The sequence below is a fragment of the Trichosurus vulpecula genome, chromosome 4 (assembly GCF_011100635.1).
Source record: "Trichosurus vulpecula isolate mTriVul1 chromosome 4, mTriVul1.pri, whole genome shotgun sequence".
NCBI classification, from domain to species: domain Eukaryota; kingdom Metazoa; phylum Chordata; class Mammalia; order Diprotodontia; family Phalangeridae; genus Trichosurus; species Trichosurus vulpecula.
Window position 1 is genome coordinate 322,104,514 of NC_050576.1, and position 16,483 is coordinate 322,120,996.

Genomic DNA, 16,483 nt, shown 5'->3' on the forward strand with positions numbered 1-16,483 from the left:
TCTAGGCTGAAATTTGCTCCCCAGCAATTTCCAGCCTTTGCAAACAAACTCAATTTTTCCACTCTTTCTCCTTGCAGATATCTCCTAACCTAGATTTCTGTATTACAACATTGTTTTGACTTTCTCCTAACAATTTGACAGTTCTTCCCTCCATTGTTCACATTCTGCATCCCATCTAAGCTTTCTTTCCTTAGAAGAGCTGTTGTAACTTTAGTTTAGGTTTAACAGTCACCTCTATTCAGGCCACCTTAATCTGCAAATTCTAGATCTCAAATATCTCAGAAATCCTAGTCCCTCATTAATGAATTCCTACTAAATGTTTCCTTCTATATTAATTCTCAGAGTTAGGTCAAAATCAACATGCCTATTTCAAAATTCATTATCCTTGCACTAAATCCAAACTAGAAAGTTTGAGATCACTTTTCACTCTTCTTCCCACTTTCCTCCTCCCCTCTGTCATTCATTTTGTTAGCTATTCTTTCTAGCTTTGCATCATCTGCAAATTTAATGAGCATATCATTAATATCTTTAAGATAAAAATATTGAACAATGCCATTCCCTTAGCATTCTTTGTGATTTTCTTTGCCTTTTTTGATCTTTCCTTATGTTCATCCCTCAATTTTGCCTGCCATTTTTTCTAATTTCTTTTTTGTTGCATCAACACTTACCTTTGCTTAGAAGAACAAATTCAAATGCTACTTTCTCCATTAAAACTTCTTTGGCCATTCCCACCAGAAGTAACCTTTTCCCACTCTGAACTCTTCTATCAGTTATTAGCTAGACACTACATATGACACATTCTATGACATGCCTTTGAATTTCTATTAACTTGTTTTGGACAAAATGTATCTTTTATAGAATTGGATCACCTTCCATGGCTGTCAGTTGTCCTACGCAGAAGGCACTTAGGATATATTTATTTGAATAAAAGACTTAATGTATGTAAATGACTTATTCTCTCTGGATATCAATTTTTACATCTATAAAATAATGGAATTGGATTAGATTAGCATTAATGTAGCTTTCAGCATTATGATTTTATGAACAAATGATGAAGCCAGGACTTGAGTACTAAACAGTTTGTTCACAATAATTTAATACATACATTTCTTTAAGGGCCAAATATGGGCCAGCCACTATACATGTATGGATAGCTACCAGGAAATTGAGAGTTGCTGTCATAACCAAAGTCATCTTGTTTACCTAGTGCATTTATATTATTCGATATGTAATTTGATTTCCCTTAAAATCTTCCTAAGTTATTGTTTTATGGGGTCAATACTGCAAAAAAATAAAGCATATATGGGGAAAGGGAAGTATAGGTATTTTTCAATTTGAATTTTGAATGAATTGAAATAGTTTAGAAATTCAAATTTCTAGAATAATATAGATTTTTGATTTAATATGTCATGCGTTTAAGGAAAAGTCACATAATATTTGTTGTGCTTTGTCAACATAAACCTGGACATAATTCATTTTCATAAATGTTTTCTAAAATCTGTTAATATTTAACATGGATTTGTCCTAGGTATTACTACATAACATTTAATTCATGATGTGAGCTTGTTAATATTATCTTTTAAAATTTCTGTTCTAGATTTTTAAACAGATGACAATTCTTTATTATCTATACTAACTCTATATTAGTTTCAAAACAGTTGTACTATATTTCAAACATATGTTCATATATATAATTGTATGTACATATACAATCATTTTATATATATATATACATACATACATACATACATACATACATATGTATAACATTTCATATTTCCTATCATATTTTTCTCATCTTTCTGGAACTTTTAAATGATAATTATAGAAATAATTTTACTTCTCTATTTGATTTTATAACCTTTCTCTCATCTGAAAATACTGAGGAGTCATTATACAAACATAAGAATTAATCATAAATGTTTGATGTCATTTTACCCAAAGTAGCTGTCACCAAACTTTTAAACTTTTTTTCGTTGACTGTAATGTAAAGTAGTTTAAATTAAAACAAAAGAAAACAAAAGCACAGCATATTAACCCAAAGAATTAATTAACATACATTTCTGAAAATGTTAGTTTCTCAATAATTTTTAAAAAGATTTTTTCAAGCAGCAATTCCAAAAATATACATTGAAGAAAAATGTATTTCTCCTGTAGACTGCTGAGGTAAGCAGAGCTTTTAGGCAGATATAAAAAGATCAGTTTGTCAATGAAAATGCTGACAATTGCATTGCAAACAAGAAAGATTTTCTTTGCTCCAAAGTAAATGGAAGTGGCCTCTGATTACTGGGGAACAGCATTACTTAGAGTGCTATGATTAAAAAAAAATGGGACAACCAGACTGTATAATAAATAAATAAATGTACATTGATAAGAGAGAGAGAACTGATAACCTCATAAATGAAACCTAAGTGACTAGTAGGAAGGAAAACTTGAAGCCTGAAGCTTAAATCCACAAAATTCCATTGGGACTATTCTATTCTTGACATTGGTGCAAAATTCCCATTAAATTCAGCGCAGGTTCCAATCATATATGAAGATAGGTTTGCATGTAAACATCGACTTCTTTGGCTTCATTTTTTCTTAAGAACACTCTCCTGCTTTCTCCTCATAAAATCAAAGAAACTAATGAAAATAAAGATAGAATTAGAATCATATTCTAGAGCCTTGAAAAATATTATTTAGATTACAAAAAAAATGAGCCTTGATTGGTTAAATTTTTTAAAACAGCATTCTTATGAATAGTATTTCATAAAGTATCTAAAGACAATCACTAGCTTTTCATGCTAAATGTTCAAAATTCTTAAAATGCCCCTTGTATCTGTACCAAGAGTTTTGTTAACCAGAAGATGATGGGTGTGTGTGTAAAGGAATCTAACACTCCTTTGACTACCTTAGTCTAATATGAAGATTTTTATAAGAAAACTCACTATTAAATTTGGTTTCAAAAAAGCTATGACCAGTGACACCTAATTATAAAACATACCAAATTTTCTATTAACTATCATATAAGATTATGGTTAAAGTGTGACTGTTGGAGAGTATAGCAGAGATAGGACTAGATTCAAGATTTCATTGGTTGGGAGCTTAAGGTGGGGAACTTAAGGTTGGGAACTTAGGGTGAAGAACATCTTGTATGAATGCTGGTCAGCACCTGATATACAATTTGTGTTTTTAGAAAGTTGTCTAAAGAATGCAGAAATTTAGCACTTTCACCAGTATAACATGGTCAAAATGTTTTAGATGTTAGATTTGATTCCAAGTCTTCCTAGCTCTGCCTCTCTATATACTCTGCCACACAATTTCTAGATCAGATAAATATTTGAATTTGATTAAAATTTGGATTCAATAAAGAAAATAAAAGCAAAGGGGAACCCCTAATAATTATAGCTAGGAAATGGAGATGGGGGGTAGGAAGAGCCGTCTAGTCTACATTTATCCTTCTATTTACCTTGTTATAGAATCATAGATCCAGAGTTAAAAGGAAATTTAAAAGCTCATATATTCCAACCTTAATCATTCTACAGATGAAGAAACTAAGGACAGTGGATGTTAAATTATCTGTCCAATGTCACTGAGGGAGAAAGTATCCAAGGAAAGATTGGAATCTAGTATTTTTGTCTCCAGATCCATTACTCCTGATGTGCTGTTGAAGGAGAATACGGATGAGTTGAACAAACTGAAGTGGCAAACATTAATTATTATTATTATTATTTATGTAACACCTTATAGTATATTAGGATTTTGTTTTGTTTTGTTGCTTCCCACAGTGAACCCAGGATGAGTGAAATACTATTTTCTCTATTTTATAGATGATGAAAATGAGGATAAGGTTAAGACTTATGTGGGACTATAAAGATAGTATGTCAAAACTAAAAGTCAAACCCAGGGCTTCTAACCATCATTTAGCACTCCCCCTCTCTACTCTGCCACAGTAATTAATTGCATTGGGGAGAAATTAATGCTAGTTTGGGGACCTGGAATCATCCAGCCTAGACAAAGTTGAATGCCTAATGAGTACAAAATACATGTAAAGAACTAGCAAAAATTTTAAAGTAAAATCTCTAAAGCTCCCTGTTGGGTACAAGGCCAATAATCATTATTATATACTCAACTAGTTCACTTCAATGGTCTCTGGTTAACACAAGAGAGCAAACATTTATTGCTTCCTTTTCCTCAGGCAAGTCACTACAGAGAGGATGTGCTGCCTGCAAGACATTTAAAATCCATGAGTGTGTGCTGTATTCCTAGCTAAACCATTAGACAAAAGTAACAACATGAGACCTTTTGTCCCTTCTGGGGAAGTAGAATTTTTTCCCAGTACTTAAATAGGGTGAATAAATAGTCTGTTGTCAATTATCACCAATAAGGCTCTCAATACTGGTTTCAATATAGATAGATAGATAGATACAGTTTGTTTGAATTGTGTGTATGTGTGTCTGCATATATACATACAATTCAAACATAGACTTAGAAGAGGAAAAATATATCATCTTCACTGAAAAATGGGTAATAATGGACAAGAAAATATATTCATCACTCATAGGTATATTTACTTAGCCCTAACTTCCTGTCTCGCATCTCTAATTGTCTATTAGACATCTCAAAATAAATATCCCATATTTATATGTCTAAAACTTAACTCATATTTCTCTTCAAGCTCTTCTCTCTTCTGAATGTCCTACTACTTTTAAGGGCATCACCATCTTTCCAGTCACCTAGGTATGCAATCTAGGCATTATCTTTGATTCCTCACACTCAACACCCATATCCAATCTATTGCCCAGTTCTCTTGATCCTACCTTGGAAACATCTCTCTTGTGTACTTTCCATTTTCTTTCCTCTGATTCTACCATCACCCTAGAGCAGCCCCTCATCACCACAGAGCTCGACTACTGCAAACTCCTTGTCTGTCCCCCTGCCTCAAATTTTTCCTTACTCCAGTCAATCCTTCACTCAGCTATCAGTGTGATCTTCCTAAAGTTCTTGTCTTTCCCTTGTTCAGTAAAAATTGGGTGCTCCCTATTACCTCCAGGATGAAATATAAAATACTATTTAGCTTTCAAAACCTTTTGAAACCCTTCCTACTTATCCAGTTTTAATACTCCTTATTAACTTCCTCTTACTTTTCCATTGATTGACTTTCAATGACCTCTTACTTTTCCATCCAATATCCTTTGAGATTTTTTTTGATATTCCAAGATACTCCATGTGTGCACTTTCAGTGGCTGTTCCCCATGCATCATATTTTTTTTTCTGTCCTGGATTCCATATCCTCACTTCTCTGGCTTACTTAAATTATCAGTGAAGATTTGACCTTCTGGATGCCTTCCCAGTCCTTCTCAACTCCAATGCTTTCTTTCTGGAACTATCTTAAAATTATCTTTTCTATATATATATATATTTTTGCACATGCAAAAATGTTGTCTCCCTAATGAAATCAAAAGCTTCTCAATATCAGAGACAGGTTTTTTGCCTTTCTTTGTATTCACAGAGCTTGACTCCAGCATTCTGAAGATAGCGTACAAGTTTGGGGAGATAGCAGAGGTCATTTATTCCAATCAAACCAGACTTGAACAGGAGTTCTCCTAAACATACTCCCAAACAGACAATTTGCTTTAAGTCCTCCAATGACAGAGATCCCACTGACTTATTTTTTTTCCTCTTCTGACCACCCTAGAGAATGTATTAGAGAAGCCTACCATTAGACAGGAATATGTGTATATATATAAAATCATTCCACAGTCTATTTAACAGTTCTTTCTCTGGAAGAAGTTGGCTTCTTCCTTCATATGCCTTTTGTAGTCAGTTTGGGTATTTGTAATAATAAAAATGACTTAGTCATTCAAAGTTGTTCTTAAAACAATATTGTTACTGTATACAATATTCTCTTGGTTCTGCTCATTTTACTCTTCATCATTTCATGCATGTCTATACATGTTTTCTTAAAATCATTTAGCCTCTCAGACACCACATTGAATTTTTGTATTGTTCTTAATGTTGGAAAGTTTTTCCCTATATCAAGCCAAAAATAGCATCTTTTCAATAAAAAAAAAACCATGAAATATTCCCTGATAAATATTTGGTCACATGATATATATGTTTTCCTTTAAAAATGGTTGAGTGATGCCTTTTGTTTTTATTTCTGTTATTCCCTACACACACAACTTCTCTAGACTTAATCCTTCCTTTTCACAAGGAAAAAAAATTATAGAAAAACATAGAATCCTTATCTAACAATATATATGATATTCTTCCAAAGTATTTCCTTATCTCTTTGCTGATCATGAAGAGAAAGATTAATGAATGGTATAGCAAAATAGTCATAACCAGAATAATTTCCAAGATGATCCAAAAAAAAATGAAGGAAAACAACTTTAAAGACTTAAGGACTAGGTCTTTTCACTGAATAGTTATGACTTCAGAAGAATGATGATAGCAAAGTAAACCTCTTTCTCCTGCCTCTTGGGAAAAAGGTGATGAACTAGTCCCATAGAATTAAGTCTACTTTTCAGCAATCCCCAATGTATTTTTGTTCTTGTTGTTGTTAACTAAGCTTCATTGATATGAGACATGTTTCTATTGATAGTGATGAAAGTCATTGGAAAGTAAGAGTGACATAAGAATAGGAAAAAATGGCTCTTTGAAATATTTGGGCTGCTATAGATTGTCATCTATAAAAGCCTATGTATTTTCATTTTAAAAAAAATTCATGAGGAATAAATTTAAGATCATTCTCACAAATATTTTTATAAAGATGAAAATATTAATGTATATACTTTTGGACACTTACATTTTTGCTTTTTGCAGTCATGCCATCCATGGTTATTTTAATGTTCTTCCAATGTTCTCCCTTTATGAAGTTTCTTGAAAATAGATACCTATAATTAAATATTAGTAATGGATGGTTTAAAAAAGATGAAATCCTACAATCAACAATTATACACAACAATGTTAAAACTATATTATAGTTGGAATTTTTTTAAAAAATCTGTACTTTTATCCCGTACACATCAAATTGGGGGAAAAAAGCACTAAACCAAAAGGGTAAATGTTTCAGTGACTGTGAAAAGCCACTCAAACTAATGCACTCCTGATAGAATTGTGAATTAGTCCAACTGCTTTGAAAAAAATTGGATCCATGAAAAAGTCTCATATTCTTTGATCCACTTATAATACTATTATGCATATAAACCCAAGGATTAATAAATTAATAGATATTTATCAAGCATTGTGCTAAGCAATATGAATTCAGAAAAAAACAAAATGATCTCTGTCATCAAATAGCTAACATTCTTGTATTATGGGCTATAACATTTGGAATGTAAATACATACAAAAGAAATACTATACAAGATAATTTGGGGAAAATAACACTGGAAACTGGGGAAAAGATACAGGGAACTGTTCCATAACAAAAAAAATAGTATTTGTAACAGTATCTTTTGTAGTAGCAAAGAACTAGAAGGAGGAGTACTCATCAACTGAGGGAATGGCTAAGCAAAATGTGGTTTATGAATGTAATGGTACTTTACTGTGTCATCCAAAACTATGAAAATAAAGCATTGGTAATCTTGGAAGCAATGTAGAGGATGAATGTTGTCACTGAAAGGAAAGCTACATTGAAGTCCTTGAGATTTTGATGACTGCCAGCTTCAGAAGGTTGAGGGTCAATTATTTTCTCCTGCTTTGCACCAGACAGCTTGTGCACTAGAAGTGACACATGATGCTTGGCATAGTCAATGCATTGATATATTTGCCTGAATAGGCTTAATTGTTGCTAGGAGTAATTTTATTGGGGGAGAAGGAGAGTCAGTGGGAAGGTTCAGCATTGTAAAAAAACATGTGAAAAAAACACAAAACATTTTGTAATAGAAAAAAATAAAATGATGTGTGTTTTTATAAAATTATTTTCTACATTATACTCTCTATGTTGGCTGGATGCAAATGGTCTTTCTGACTTCATTTTCATAAATGCCTTTTGAAATTCCTCATGATGATTCATCTGTTCTGTCATGACTCTTCTCATTTTATCTATCAATTTTCTTTGAATGATCTGTTTTAATTGTAACTAACTGGGATTTCTGCAAGTTCTTTCACCACTACTTTTCTTATCTTAAACTACCCTTTATATTTGTGATTATTGTTTTAAAATGAGCTTCTCTTACTAGATAATGGTATTCTACTACATTAATATACCATAATATTTTCAGTCTATTTCCCAGTTGATAGTCATTCCTTAGTTACTAGTTCTCTACCACCAAGTAAAGACAATTTAGATTTGCAGATCTGTCCCACCCATTAATAGGTCATGTGACCTGCTTACACCACAAGAAGACTAAGTCACATGTGGTAGGAGGAGCTTGCTGAGAGGAAAAGGAAATTATGTCACAGGAAATGTGGAGAGAGAGCAGTGAGAGCTGACAGAAAGAGAGCAGGCACAGGCAAGTTAGCGGTGCTGTGAGTGTGTTGGTGGGAATGCCCCAGCAGGGGAGAGTGGAAGGTTATGACATGGAGTGTTTCTCTGATGTGATATTGTGTATTGAATTCTTTGCTGCTGTGATGAATTGGGCTTGGTTTTGGAATCTGGTTCTCTGGTGTCTGAATAAGTGGTTTACTTCTTCTGCCTTCTATATAGAGAGTCTCATATTTTGCAAAGAACTGCTTTATCCATTAAGCTCTGGCCTTTTCATCAGGAAGGTCTGGAATTCCTTTATTTCCTTAAGTGTCCATCTCCTTGCCTGGAAAATTATGCTCAGTTTTGCTGGATAGTTGATCCTTGGTTGTAGTCTAAACTCCTTTGCCTTTTGGAATATCATATTCCAATTTCTCCTGTCATTTAAGGCAGAAGCTGAAAGATCCTCTGTGATCCTGACTGTAGTGCTGTGATATTTGAATTGTTTCTTTTTAGCTGCCTGAAGTATTTTCTCCTTGATGTGGTAGTTCTGGAATTTGGCTGTAATATTTATTGGAGATTTCAATTTGGGATCTTTTTCAAGGGTGTGATTGATGCATTCTTTCAATGATAATTTTACCCTCTGGTTTTAGGACCTCTGGGAAATTTTCCTTAAGGATTTCATGGAAGATACTGTCCAGGCTCTTTTTTTCATCATAGCTTTCAGGTAGATCAATAATTCTTAGATTGTCTTTCCTAGATCTATTTTCCAGGTCAGTTGTTTTTCCAATCAGATATTTCACATTTTCTTCTATTTTTTTCATTCTTTAGATTTTGTTTGACTGATTCTTGATGTCTCATAGTGTCAATAGCTCCTACTTGCCCAATTCTAATTTTTAATGTTTTGTTTTCTTCCTTTATCTTCTCTAACTCTTTTTCCATTTGGGTAATTTTACTTTTCAATGAGACATTTTTTCCATTTATATTTTAATTCTCCTTAACCAATTAACTGATTTTACTTTTGAAAGATTTATTTTCCTCAGTGAATTTTTTTTTCCATTTTTTCCATTTTTTCTTTTACCTCCCTAATTTGTTTTTTTTTTTTTGTTTGTTTGTTTTTTGGCAGGGCAATTGGGGTTAAGTGACTTGCCCAAGGTCACACAGCTAGTACTTGTGTCAAGTGTCTGAGGCCGGATTTAAACTCAGGTCCTCCTGACTCCAGGGCCGGTGCTCTACTGACTGCGCCACCTAGCTGTCCCACCTAATTTGGTTTTTAATGTCCTCCTTGAGTTATTCCAGGAATGCTTTTTGGTCTGGAGACCAATTCACTTTCCTTTTTGAGGTTTCAGATGTGGGTGTAGTGTCCATGCTGTCCTCTTCTGAATTGGTGTTTTTGGTCTTCCCTGTCTCCATGATATGAATGAATCATCTTTGGCTTCTTAGCATGTTTTTTCATCGTGTTTTTTTTCATCCTCACTTCTAAAGTGGGTCTCTGTTTCTTAGCCTCATGGGGCTCTGTCTCAAGTTTGTTGTGTTGAAATCTGTGGGTCTGCTCACAGGCTTAATGTTCTATGGCTTCTGGTTTTGTGGGTGTGGGGGAGGGGTGGTCTGGCTGCTGGGAGTCTCCTCTTCCCTAGGACTGTTCTACAGCACAGGTGGTCTCAGCTCTTGTCTATATTGGTGCCTGCCACTTCCCCTGGCTGTGCAAAGCCACGTCTGGGGTCCTGGCATTGACAATAGTTAGCTCCACCCCCTGGTGCTCAGTTACTCTTGTTGTTCTGCTGAGGTGAGGACTGCTGAGATACCTCTCTTCCTGCACTAGTATCCTTCCACCACCAAAGGAAGGGCCTTCTCCCCCACTTCTCTCACTACTGAAGCCCCTCTTCTGGCTCCTCTGTTTCTCCTGAGGTATTGTTCTCTCAGTTTATTCAAGGAAGGGATATGAGCCATTTTACCTGCACATCATGGCTCCCAGAAGTTCAACAACAGAAGTTTCAAACCTTTAAACTGTGGGTTGGAGGCCTCTGGGCTAGCTGGTCATGGCTGAAGGCTCTGTGCTCTGACAGACTTCCATCCTGGGCTGAGAGGCCTGGGGTTTGATTGTGGCCATTGCCAGTACTTCCACCCTGGGCCTGTTCCTGATCCAGGCTTTTGCTCACCCAGCGCTCTCCAAGACTGTGCGCTGACTAGATTCCTCTGCTGTTCCTGGTTGGTTTGGTCTGGTGCTGTTCTGCATGCCCAGTGCTTCTACCCCTCTCAGTCTACTAGTGGCTTCTATCTCACTCAAATCTGCTCAGACTCACTTTTTTAGATGTATCTGACAGAATTTGTAACAGAGCTCTGGTAGTTCCTTCACAGTGCCATCTTCTACTTAATTATTCTTATTTGTTATTAGGGTTTGGTTTGGTTTTCAGTGGGGTGACAGGAGAGAAAATAAATGTTTGATAATTGAAACAATAGTTTAGCAAAAGTAGAAAATGACAAAAATGTTGAGGTAATCATATATTAAAAATTAAGCTGATACTTTTTAGAGTATAAAACCCAGTAAATTTTCATGGACTATAAATCATCATTTGATTTACATTGATGGATAATTAAATATCTAAGTGTCTTTTCTAAGAAATGTGTTCCTGAACAATGCATTTAAGATAGTAAAGACTATAGCCCCTAAAACCATAGAGCAGTATAAAAATTACACTTCACTATTTTTTTAAATAAAATGGAAAATTAATATCTAGAGATGAAGATGGCAAGATAGATAGATAGATAGATAGATAGATAGATAGATAGATAGATGTGTACATACATACATACATACATTCTGGACAAAAATCCTCCTAAATAAATTAATGGTCCAAATTCTCCAGCTGAAATATGGACTAAACTTTCTTGCCACCTTTTCTCAAACTTACTAGCCTCCAGTGAAGAGTCAGGTTTGGTACTGTTGCTCTCTTTATTTTTTTTTTCCTTTTTGAAATCAGTTCCCATTTGGCACCTACTCCTTATGGAAGTGCTTCCACTGCACCCTCTGTCCCTTACCTCCTGTTACCAGGATTCATAGTTATATTGGTCTCACATATAAAAATGTTATGAAAGTTTGCTTTTGGATTTCAGTATTGCTGTACATTTTATGAGATTTAATTATTTTGAATATAAGATTTAGGACATTTGAATTAAATATTATATATTCCAAATTCCTTTAGTTGTTTTAACAGCTAAACCTGTCAATTTTCTACCTACCATAAAGATTTGGTTTTCTTGTCACTGAAGCATACCTCAATAACATGTATTTTCTCCTAGACTAAAACTTCAAGGGGCAAATCTGTGCACTTTTTCCAACCATGGGCAATTATATTAGCAAAATTTGAACCAGGAACTTCCTTCAGCTACAAAGTGACATAGGAATTGCTCCATAGAAACCTAACAAGTGGATATACTTGAAGGCAAAATTATCTCACACATACTGAATTGCTAGAAGAAAGGAGAAATATCATCTTATTGAGGAGTAGGATGAATTCACAAAATAATTTATAAAAGTATAATTGGCATTAAATTATATAATATTGATATAGAATTCAAGATTAATAAAATATCAGAAATGGAGAAAACTTTCATTTTGTCCCAAAATCTTTCTTTTTGAAACACTGGGGGAACATGGTGGAAAGGTGAAATTTCAAGTTATAAACTAGTCTAAGTGTCTCATCATGTCAAAGGGCCCAAAATACTGATATCACTGCTGCTACTTTGCTACTTCCTTCACTGGACCTTCCTTAATCTCTGAAGAGCCTTCTACAGAGTTCTCTATGTGTCCACTAGTTGCATTGGACTTGGATACCAGGCAGAATTATACAGAGGCATATCCAGTGGTGGTGGGGAAGAGAGAGAGAGAGAGACAGACAGACACACACACACACACACACACACACACACACACACACACACACAGAGAGAGAGAGAGAGAGACGAGAGAGAGAGACGAGAGAGAAAGACGAGAGAGAGAGAGAGAGAGAGAGAGAGAGAGAGAGAGACAGACAGAAAGACAGAGACAAAGAGAGACAGAGACAGAGAGAGACACACACAGAGAGAAGCATTGACAAGTGCTACAAAGTATGGAATGGGTTGAGATATTTTGGTTGTTTTTAATGAAATATTTTTTTAAAACTGTCCTGATTTAGGTTTGCAATTAAGTTTAATTTAGCTTCCCTATGAAGAAATAATTTCACATTTAATTCCATGACAGCTTTAGAATCCATGACCCCAAAATCATACCTTCATTTCAACATTTTTTTTTTGCAATTTTGGTTTTAGATCCTTTTATTTTCTTTGTGAATTTTAATTTTGTCATTGATATTTCTATTCTATTTTTTTCTATAAAGAAAATTTAACCCTCCAAATTTGAAAAAAAAAGAAATAAAAACAAAAACATTATAAAATATGCATAGTCAAGCAAACTAATTCTCACTTTGGCCATTTCTAAAAATATGTATGTCTCTTGGCATGAGTCCCATTACTTGTCTATTAGGAGGCAAGCAGTGTTCTTCATCTTGAGTTCTCTGGAACAGTGATTTGTCATTTCACTGTTAAGAAATCTTAAGAACTGAAATTTATTTATGTTTACAATGTTTTTACTATATTCTTTATTTTCCTGGTTATACCCCTTTCAATCTTTCTATTAAAATGATGTTTCCTCTTGTAGATAATCAATGACTAAGCAATAATAACTCCCATTTATATGGCACTAATGAGTTTTTGGGAAAAACATTTTCTATACATTATTGCATTTGATTATCATGACTTCCCTGGGTAGTAAGTATTAAAATAACCATTACCACCATTTTTAAATGAGGAAACATTTGCAGAAAAGTTATTTTCCAGAGCTTACATAATTCATAAGGGCTGTCAGATACAGGATTTGAACTCAGATCTTCTTGACTCTATGTCATGTTATCAGATATAAAAAAGCTGTTCTCTTCAATCAATTTTTGTATGAGGTTGATTCTAACTCATGTGTGTGTATTTGTGTACACACACACACACATACAAATATATGTAATATGTATTCCTACATATATATAAGTATATATATCTTTTATATATAAATCTTTATATATTATATTATCACATATAATATACATATAAAGATTTATATATTATTTATTCATGTATATTCTTTTTTTCCTTCTCTCATTAACAGGAACAGTTTCCTCTTTCCTTCCTCTTGTCTATACTATATATTCTTGTCAAAATAGTCTTCTTAATTACATAGTCCATTCTCTTTTATAATCTTTTCAAGGACTCCCTAATGAACAAATAAACAAATCTAAACTTAGCTTGGAATTCAAGGTCATCCGTGATTTGGCCTATCCTAGGATTACAGTCTTATCTTCTATCACTTCCTTTCTCTTTCCTTTTACTTCTACACCCAATTACTCTAATCCAAATATTTTCCAAGCTATCCCAACAGTGTTATTAACTCATGTTGTTTATTTTGCATGGACACCTTTCTCTCTGTGTCAGTTTGTCAAAAATCTACCCTCCCTTCCTGGCACAGTTCGGAGTACACCTGCTCTGAAGTCATATGGAACATCTTTGTCTCCCCAAATTGAAGCAATCTCTCCTTTCTCTAATTCTTCTCTTATGAAGCGCTCTTTCACTTTTCTCTCTTATTTAACACTCTTACTAGCTCTTTTACTTACCTGGTTTATTTTTTTTAATCATAGGATTACCAAATATATCCATCATTAAAAAAATAAGGCTGTGAGTTAGTGAAATATTAGAATCTCTATTTCATGGATGAGGAAACTGATAATCAGAAAGCAGTTAAGGGATGAGTGTAAGATCACCCACCTATCATTTGTCATAGTCAGGATTGGAACCAGCTCTTTTGATTCCAGATCCTATGTTATTTCCACTACGTCAATACGTAAGTTTATTAATCCATATTATAATTAAACTGTTACATAATCGTATGACAAAGAAAAAGTTTCTGTAATCATATACTGATTCTTCTACTGTTGCTACTGGTATCTACTTCATGGTGTCCCAAAGAGGACTGATAATCAATATTCCACAAAAATCTTTGAAACGAACATGGGCTCCAAGTCATGTATACTGCAGTTTCTCTTTGGCAGTTTTACAGAGCACAATATGCATTTGAATAGAGACACATAGTTTTACTCATCAGTATACACACCCTAAAGAGACCGAACTCATGATCTAATCCAGGATTTAATAAGCAGGGGAAGTGGTCTAGATTGCATATAAGGAAATTTCATAAGGCTTTTAATGGCCACAAATTTTTAAACATCCTTTTTCTAGCATTGATATAAGGTCATGGAATACCACGATCTCTATAGAATTAAAGTTGAATGTTATTTAAGGGACAATATAAGAGGTAATTTAGTGAGGAAGATATGAGTAGAAGATGGCATACAATTAAGCAAGAACTATAAAAAGGAAGAAGTAAAAAGGATGCCACCTGAAATATGTTTGATGGGAAAAATTAGAGCTGATTTCACTTTGCTGAGAGAAAGAAATCATTGGTGGTCAATCACCATATTCCAATGGTAGTGGAAGTCAAAGTTCTAGAGGAAGACCTCTAGCATGCTGAGCAGACCGCACCCCCCCATCAAAAATTTATGGGAATACATGAATAAGAGTCATAAATTGAAATGAATACACCTACAATCGATAGTCCATAATGGCTAGCATTTAGATTACAAGCGATTTATTTCTACTAACTCATTCTAATCTCACCAAAAACATGGGTAGTAGGTGATATTATTATAATAATTTAACAGATGATAAAGGCTGATTGAGGTCAAGCGATTTTCTGAATGTTGTTCAGCTTCTAAGTGTTTGAGGTAAGGTTTAGATTCAGTCATTCTTACCTCCAGGTCCCACCCTATATCCATCGTCCACCTACCTGCCTAGCTCTGCCACTTATCACTGGAAGGAATATGCATGTTAATAAGATCATAGCTTTATCAAATTATCAAAATATTCCCAGAAAATCAAGGGAATGGGCTTGGAACTGGAAGGTGACCTTGGTGGAAGTTTGGAGAATAGTAGTTGTGGCTTTGGTTGAATATATGGCTACACAGAAGTCAGATGTTTGTGATTGGTGCATGACTTCAAATTTCTTTTCCTTAAGAGCTTTTCTGACATTGTTTGCCTTAGTGATGCTTGTGAATACTGAAAAAACAAATTTGGAGGCTATTACTTAGATAATTCTGCAAGAATGGACTTTATTCTAATATTTTACAATCAATCAACAAGCATTTTTGTACTAGACATTTGATAGGTTCTTGAGATATAAAGAATATGAAGAATAACAACAAAAAATAGGCACTCACAGGCCTCAAGGAATTTGCATTCCATGGGAAGAAGTTACATGTCAACACATAAATGAGGCACAATGTAAATATAAGGAAAATATGAGGCAATTCCAAGGAAGGAAGAAGAAATGGGGGGAGGGGAAGGCCACATGCAAGAACTAATATTTGAAAAGAGCTTTGAAGGAAGCTAGGTATTCTAAGACAGGCAGCTAGATGGCTCAGTGGATAAGAGTGCTAGACCTAGAGTCAGGATGATCTGAGTTCAGATCCGGCCTTAGATACTTAGTAGCTATGTGACCCTGGGCAGGCAACTTAACCTCTGGTTTGCCTGGAGAAGGAAATGACAAATCACTCCAGTATCTTTCCCAAGAAAACCCCATGGATAGTATTAGTGTGATATGGTCCGTGTGATCAAAAATTGTGGGATGTGACTGAACAGTAGCAAAGGCATTATAAGAGACAGAAGTGAAGTGGGAGAGACTTATTAACAAGAGGTTGCCTATGGCAAACCTGTAGATATTAGATGGAATATTGTATAGGAGGCACAATGCATAGGACAGCTTGATTAGGTCACAGATTACATGAAAGGAGTAATATGTAATAAGTCCGGAAAAGTAGATTGGCGTAAGACTGAGCCTCTCCAAATGTCAAGCAGAGGAGTTTGTATTTGATTCTAGAGGAAGCAGAAAGACATTTAAGCTTCATCAAAAATGGCAATGACACAGTTTCACTTATTCTTCAGGAATATCACA